The sequence below is a fragment of the Bison bison genome, unplaced genomic scaffold, assembly GCF_000754665.1.
Source record: "Bison bison bison isolate TAMUID 2011002044 unplaced genomic scaffold, Bison_UMD1.0 scf7180017864471, whole genome shotgun sequence".
Classification (NCBI taxonomy): Eukaryota; Metazoa; Chordata; class Mammalia; order Artiodactyla; family Bovidae; genus Bison; species Bison bison.
In genome coordinates, this window is record NW_011495032.1 from 36,654,507 (window position 1) to 36,661,659 (window position 7,153).

A 7,153-nucleotide genomic window follows, 5' to 3' on the forward strand; every position below is an offset into this window, starting at 1 on the left:
AAGAGATATTTACTCTGACTCTGTTACATTTTAGTGAGCGCAGCTTAATCACAGTAGGAGAGACAACATTGGGCCAATCAATAAAAATTCATCTGGAGGTATTAGGGCATGACGTGGAGGATAAAAGCTTTAGCTTTTGAGTCATATAGTCCTCATTTCCAGATCCCTCCACTTTAAGCTGCGTGACTTTGGGGTAAGTTGCTTTTATCTCTCTCATTTTCCTCCTCTATGAAGCAGAGTATGTGCTAGCATACTCTGTGGTTCATAATGTGAACCACAGGTATAGTTTAAAATTCTTAGTAGCCATGTTTTTTAAAAATCTGATGAAATTAATCTTAAAAGATTTTTAATTGAATACAGTGTATCCACTAGTATGGTGCTATGTAATCAATATAAAATGATTAATGAAATATTTTTCATTCTTTTTTCATATTGAGTCTTCAAAATCTGGTGAGCATTTTATGCTTGTAACACATTTCAGTTTGTACTAGCTGCATTTCAAATGCTCAGTCAGTGGCCATATATGAGTAGTGGCTACTATAATGGGTAGTGAAGGTATGTATTCACTTCATAGGGTTGTTGTAAGGATAAAATGAGATAATGTGTGTGAACTGTTTAGAATGGTGTGTGGCAAATACAAAGGACTAAAAAGGTAGTTGTGAAAACAGTTACAACTGAGTATTGACTGCAGCAGTGCTAAACTGGAGTGAAAAAGCAAAAGTATATGACATGATTCTGTTCTAGAGTAATCACAAAGTTAAGAAGGCAAGATAAATACTTAACTATAATGTATGGCATCTTATTACAATATGAATGTAAGAATAAAGTGCCGTAATTGCTCAGAAGAGAAAGAAAGATTTTCCCCATTAGAGATGCCTGTACACCTTGGTGAGGAGAATCATTTTGAACTGGGATTTAATCAATGGATCAATTTTTCTTAGGAAGATAAGGTAAGAGACCATGAAGATGGGTTTCCTGGCTGGCTCGGACAGTAAAGAACCTGCCTGCATCGTAGGAGACCTGGGTTTGATCCCTGGGTCAGGAAGATTCTCTGGAGAATAGCAACCCACTCCAGTATTCTTGCCTAGAGAATTCATGGAGACTAGCAGGCTGCAGTCCATGGGGTCGCTAAGAGTCGGACACGACTGAGCGACGTCACTTTCACTTTTCACTTTCACGCATTGGAGAAGGCAATGGCAACCCACTCTGGTGTTCTTACCTGGAGAATCCCAGGGACAGGGGAGCCTGGTGGGCTACCGTCTATGGGGTTGCACAGAATCCAACACGACTGAAGTGACTTAGCAGCAGCAGCAGGCTACAGTCCATGGGATCACAAAGAGTCAGACATGACTGAGGAGGATAAGAGAAGGAGGATAACACTTTAATCATGAAGACAGCTATTCTTTAACCATGAAAGACAGAAGAAAATATTCTACCAGAGGAATAATAGAAGCAGTAATTCAAAAGTAAGGAAATGAAAAAATATACTTGAATATGATGGCAGATTTTTAGTGGAGAACACAGAGTCCATGTAAGAGTACACTTGGGTGAGCAGATGCAGATTTGTATTAGTGAAGAGGGCTTAAAAGCCCTAAGATATTATGCTGTTACTCAGTGTAAAAAGGAAACAATAAAAAGAGCACTGATTTGGAAGTCAAAGATCTGATTTTAACAAAGTTCCACAATTACCATGAATATATTTTCTTATCTTGGGCAAGTCGCTTCATCTCTGAGTATTCATAGTGAGGTGATTAGATCTAAACATAAAATATAACCTGAGCATGTTAAGAGTTGTAACAAATTCTTGTTGTCACTGTTGCTGCTGTTTTTGTTGTTGTTCTATTCAAGTTTATGGTATTTGTTTTGGATGGTAGTGGCATAATTGAAGAACGCTTTAGGAGTTATTGTAGACAGATTTAAAACTAAAGAAAGTGTAACAAAAAAAATCACCTGGGGTTATCTTTTCAATGGTCCTAACATCTAAAATTAAGGACTTTTGATATTGTAAGCATAACAGTTGAAAATGGAAAAACTGTAGAAAAGAAAAGACACACGGATAAAGGCGAGGTTGAGGATGGAGAAGGATAAAAGGTATGAAATTGTCACTGCAGTTTGGAGTCTGAAAAACAGAATACAGTAAACAAAATTGAAATGGAAGAGCTAGACAGATAATTTTGCTGGAAATGTGCGAAGGGATGAATCCTTGAGTCTTTTTAGTTTAGTAAGTACAACATATACTCTAGAATGTGTGCATTTAAGAATTGATATATGTGGAAGATGGCTGAGGAATGGAACATGGACTCACTTCCTTCCACAAATACAGCAAATATACAAGTAGAACAATTTCCACAGAACACTTATTGAATGCTGGTGGAAGACTTCAACCTTCCAAAAGGGCAAGAACACCTCCACATAACTGAGTAGGACAAAAGAAAAAGGTGGGGGGAAAGTCTAAATGGGACCTATGCCTCAAGGAGGGAGCTGTGAAAGAGGAAAGATTCCTGAACGCTGGGACTCACCTGACGGCAGATGAGCCTGGCTGGAGGGAGAGCTTTGGAGCCTTGGGGGAGAGCGAAGCAACCCTTATGCACAAGATAAAACAGTAATCCCACTCATGGGCATATGTCCAGAGAGCTGATTTGTTAAGATGCATGCACCCCAGTATTTGTTGCAGCACTGTTTACAATTGCCAGGACATGGAAGCAACCAGAGGAATGGTTAAAGAAGATGGGGTATATATTTACAATGGAATATTACTCAGACATTAAAAAAAATGAAATAATGCCATCTGTAGCAACATAAATGGACCTAGATATTATCATACTAAGTGAAGTTAAGTCAGATAAAGCCAAATATCAAATGATGTCACTTATATGTGAAGTATTAAAAAAAATGATACAAATGAATTTAACAGAAACAGTCCCACAGACTTTGAAAACAAACATGGCTAACAAAATGGGGGAAATCAGGAAGGGGCTGAATTAGGAGTTTTGAATTAACATATATACACCACTATATAAAAATAAATATTCAAGAAAGACATACTGTATAGCACAGGGAACTTTATTCAATATTCTGTAATAACCTATTCAGGAAAAGAACCTAAAAAAGAATGGATACATGTACATTTATAACTGAATCACTATACACCTGAAACATGGGCTATATTGGCTATATTCCAATATAAAATTGGCTATATTGGCTATATTCCAATATAAAATTGGCTAAATTGGCTATATTCCAATATAAAATAAAAATTAAAGAATTAATTGATGTGTGTGAAGAATGACTTCTGAAGACCATTGATGTTTAATGTTCAGAGTTTAACAGTATTAAAATGAACCCCCCCAAAAAATAAAAATAAAAAATAAAAAAATAAAATGAACCCCATAATTCTTTTCTTCAGTTTTAAGCATTAAATTTGTGTCTATAAGGAAATTCAGTGGCATTAACAGAGAAGCCCCAAATGTCACACTTATCTGAATTGTAATTTAAGAAAGAAATTTTAAAGTCAGTAAAAAGAAGCAAGGAGATCAAACCAGTCCCATCTTCAGGGAGATCAACCATGAATATTCACTGGAAGGACTGATACTGAAGCTGAAGCTCCAGTATTTTGGTCATCTGATACGAATAGACGACTCCTTGGAAACATCTCTGATTCTGGGAAAGATTGAGGACAGAAGGAGAAGAGGGTGTCAGAGGGTGAGACGGCTGGATGACATCACCGATGCAATGAACATGAACTTGGGTAAACTCCGGGAAATGGTGATGGACAAGGAGGCCTGGCGTTTTGTAGTCTATGGGGTAGCAAGGAGTAGGACACGACTGGGCGACTGAACAACAACAAGAAAAGAAGCAAGAGTTTTTAAATAATAAATGTTTCAATTAAAATCCAAACTTTACCTTCTCTGAATCTCATTCTTCATTAGCTAAAAAGGGAGAATATCTACCTGTTAAGATTGAGTGCAGGACATGTGAGGTAACCGGTGGTGCTCTTGGTGCTCAATAAACAATGGCTACTGTGAGTTCATTCTAGCAGACCTGAAAGACGAACTCATCTCTTTTCTTTTCAAAAAATATTGTATATTTATTTCATACCACAACTCCTCTTACATCAAGCATATGTTGACTATTGATTATGCCATTTCATAATTAATGTCAAAAATATTGTAGTAGGTAATATGCAGATTTCCTAAACTTAAGTAGAATTTGTCTAGGTTAAGAGATGAGTGGTGAAAAGATTAAGGTAACTCTTGGGTATTTTTGGTATTTACTCTCAAATTGAATTTTCACACATTTGTATCTAAAATCAAAAGGCTTCCCTGGTAGCTCAGACCGTAAGGAATCTGCCTGCAATTCAGGAGACCTGGGTTCCATATCTGGGTTGGGAAGATCCCCTGGAGGAGAGCATGGCAACCCACTCCAGTATTCTTGCCTGAAGAATCCCCATAGAATCTTTTGGGGCTTCCCTGGTGGCTCAGACAGTAAGGAGTCTGCCCGTAGTTTTTTAAAATGCCAACATTTTACTAATATTTGCACATTTTGTTAATATGCAATGAGTTTCAATTTTTGTTGGTTCACCCAGAGTGATTTCATATACCCAGATACAGTGTTACCACTTGATTTCCATGGGCTATTAGAGTTTATATACATCAAGAGATTCAAAGATTCAAGTTTTTATACCAAATCCAATTGAGACTGCTTTGTTCAAGATATTAAACCTGTATTTTTTTTCAAAAATTTTCTTTCTAAAACAGAGTATAAAGAAGCTCTATAATGTTAAGTATATTTAGTACTAAAATTTGAAAGAAATACTAATTTTTTTAAGATCTATTGGCTCATTTATTGGCTTTGAGTAAAGGCAAAATTAGCCAGAAGAAGTTGGCAAATTAATCCAAAGGAGTAAAATGAATAGCAATACAAGTTATCCTCATTCAAACTCATTGGTCAGCAAAGAAGATAGTGATTTAACTGACAAGAAATTATTCTGAATTATTGATAGATGAAAATAAATATTAAGTTTTTCAGAGATGTGTGGGTCAGAAGATAGTCATAATCATTCATTATTGATATCTACTGATTTACATAAAAAATAACACTTAGAAAATTATTTCAATCTTCTCCCTGGACTGCCTACTTTCTCCCTATTTGGTAAAAGTCTGGGCATCCTGATAACATAAATGTTAATCAAAAAAGGAGCAAGTCATTTTTTACATAATACATGTTGAAATATTTATATTTTTAAATACCTTTATTTTTAGATCATTGTTGATAAACTATAATGCTAAGTATTTTAATCATATACTGTACAGTTCAAGTTCAGTCACTCAGTTGTGTCTGACTCTTTGCGACCCCATGAATTGCAGCACGCCAGGCCTCCCTGTCCATCACCAACTCCCGGAGTTCACTCAGACTTATGTCCATAGAGTTGGTGATGCCATCCAGCCATCTCATCCTCTGTCGTCCCCTTCTCCTCCTGCCCCAAATCCCTCCCAGCATCAGAGTCTTTTCCAATGAGTCAACTCTTCGCATCAGGTGGCCAAAGTACTGGAGTTTCAGCTTTAGCATCAGTCCTTCCAATGAACACCCAGGACTGATCTCCTTTAGGATGGACTGGTTGGATCTCTTTGCAGTCCAAGGGACTCTCAAGAGTCTTCTCCAACACCACAGTTCAAAAGCATCACTTCTTCGGTGCTCAGCTTTCTTTACAGTCAACTCTCACAGCCATACTCAACCACTGGAAAAACCATAGCCTTGACTCAATGGACCTTTGTTGGCAAAGTAATGTATCTGCTTTTTAATATTCTATCTAGGTTGGTCATAACTTTCCTTCCCAGGAGTAAGCATCTTTTAATTTCATGACTGCAATACCATCTGCAGTGATTTTGGAGCCCAGAAAAATAAAGTCTGACAATGTTATACTGTACACCCATGTGATATTTGTGAAATGTGTGCATTTATAATTTAGTATAATTATTCTTATATACCACACTAAGTGACATTTTAAATAATCTATTTACTCAGGAATTGCATATTAGGAGTCAATGTTTTATTAAAATTTATAATGATTAAATATTTTGTTAAAATGATATAAAATTTTAAAATAGAAATAATTTTTTCACATTTTTAAAAAGACATATTCAACATGAACATTGTTAGTACAAGTTTTCGTAAATCCTCATGTACTATTTAAAGTTTCATATATATTGCATTTTAATTCCACTGACCAAGTTTGATGTAGCTAAATCTTCTATCCTTCCTAAATTTTCATTAAGACTGTGACGTTGGTATGACAAATGATTCATCCTGTAGTTTATTTTTTATTGCCAGTCATCAGGATGTTTAGAAAGATAACTGTGCACATGTTTCTAAATACTTTCTAGAGATGTTACCAGTAGTCTGGGATTTTTTTTCTTTTGAGAGTACCACCCATCTCTCTCACACCAGTAGATACTAATGTAGTAATTGGTACATCCTGATTAGTAATTGATACATCCTGATTAGTAATTGACACATCCTGGTAAGTAATTTTGAAAATCTTCTAACCTATAAGCAATTACAGAGAAGGCAATGGCAACCCACTCCAGTACTCTTGCCTGGAAAGTCCCATGGATGGAGGAGCCTGGTAGGCTGCAGTCCATGGAGTTGCACAGAGTCGGACACGACTGAAACGACTTAGCAGCAGCAGAAGAAGTTAAGCATCCCAATTCCCAGTAAAACTAATTTTGATGCCAGACATTCTGTGCCATGTAATAATCCAATATACTTCATAGAGGTGATCAGATCAGATGAGATCAGATCAGTCGCTCAGTCATGTCCAACTCTTTGCGACCCCATGAACCCCAGCACACCAGGCCTCCCTGTCCATCACCAACTCCCGGAGTTCACTCAGACTCACGTCCATCAAGCCAGTGATGCCATCCAGCCATCTCATCCTCTGTCGTCCCCTTGTCCTCCTGCCCCCAATCCCTCCCAGCATCAGAGTCTTTTCCAATGAGTCAACTCTTCGCATGAGGTGGCCAAAGTACTGGAGTTTCAGCTTTAGCATCATTCCTTCCAAAGAAATCCCAGGGCTGATCTCCTTCAGAATGGACTGGTTGGATCTCCTTGCAGTCCAAGGGACTCTCAAGAGCCTTCTCCAACACCACAGTTC

General features: G+C 37.2%; 1 protein-coding gene across 1 annotated transcript in view; it reads left to right on the forward strand.

Moving 5' to 3' along the window:
• The first annotated feature begins 6 nt into the window (after positions 1-6).
• The window catches only part of VWC2L (von Willebrand factor C domain containing protein 2-like), a 186,468-nt gene continuing 179,321 nt past the window's right edge, over positions 7-7,153 (forward strand). Inside the window, exon 1 of the mRNA XM_010861285.1 lies at positions 7-193. The gene's annotated coding sequence lies outside the window, so the exon portion shown is untranslated. The remainder of the gene's footprint in view (positions 194-7,153) is intronic.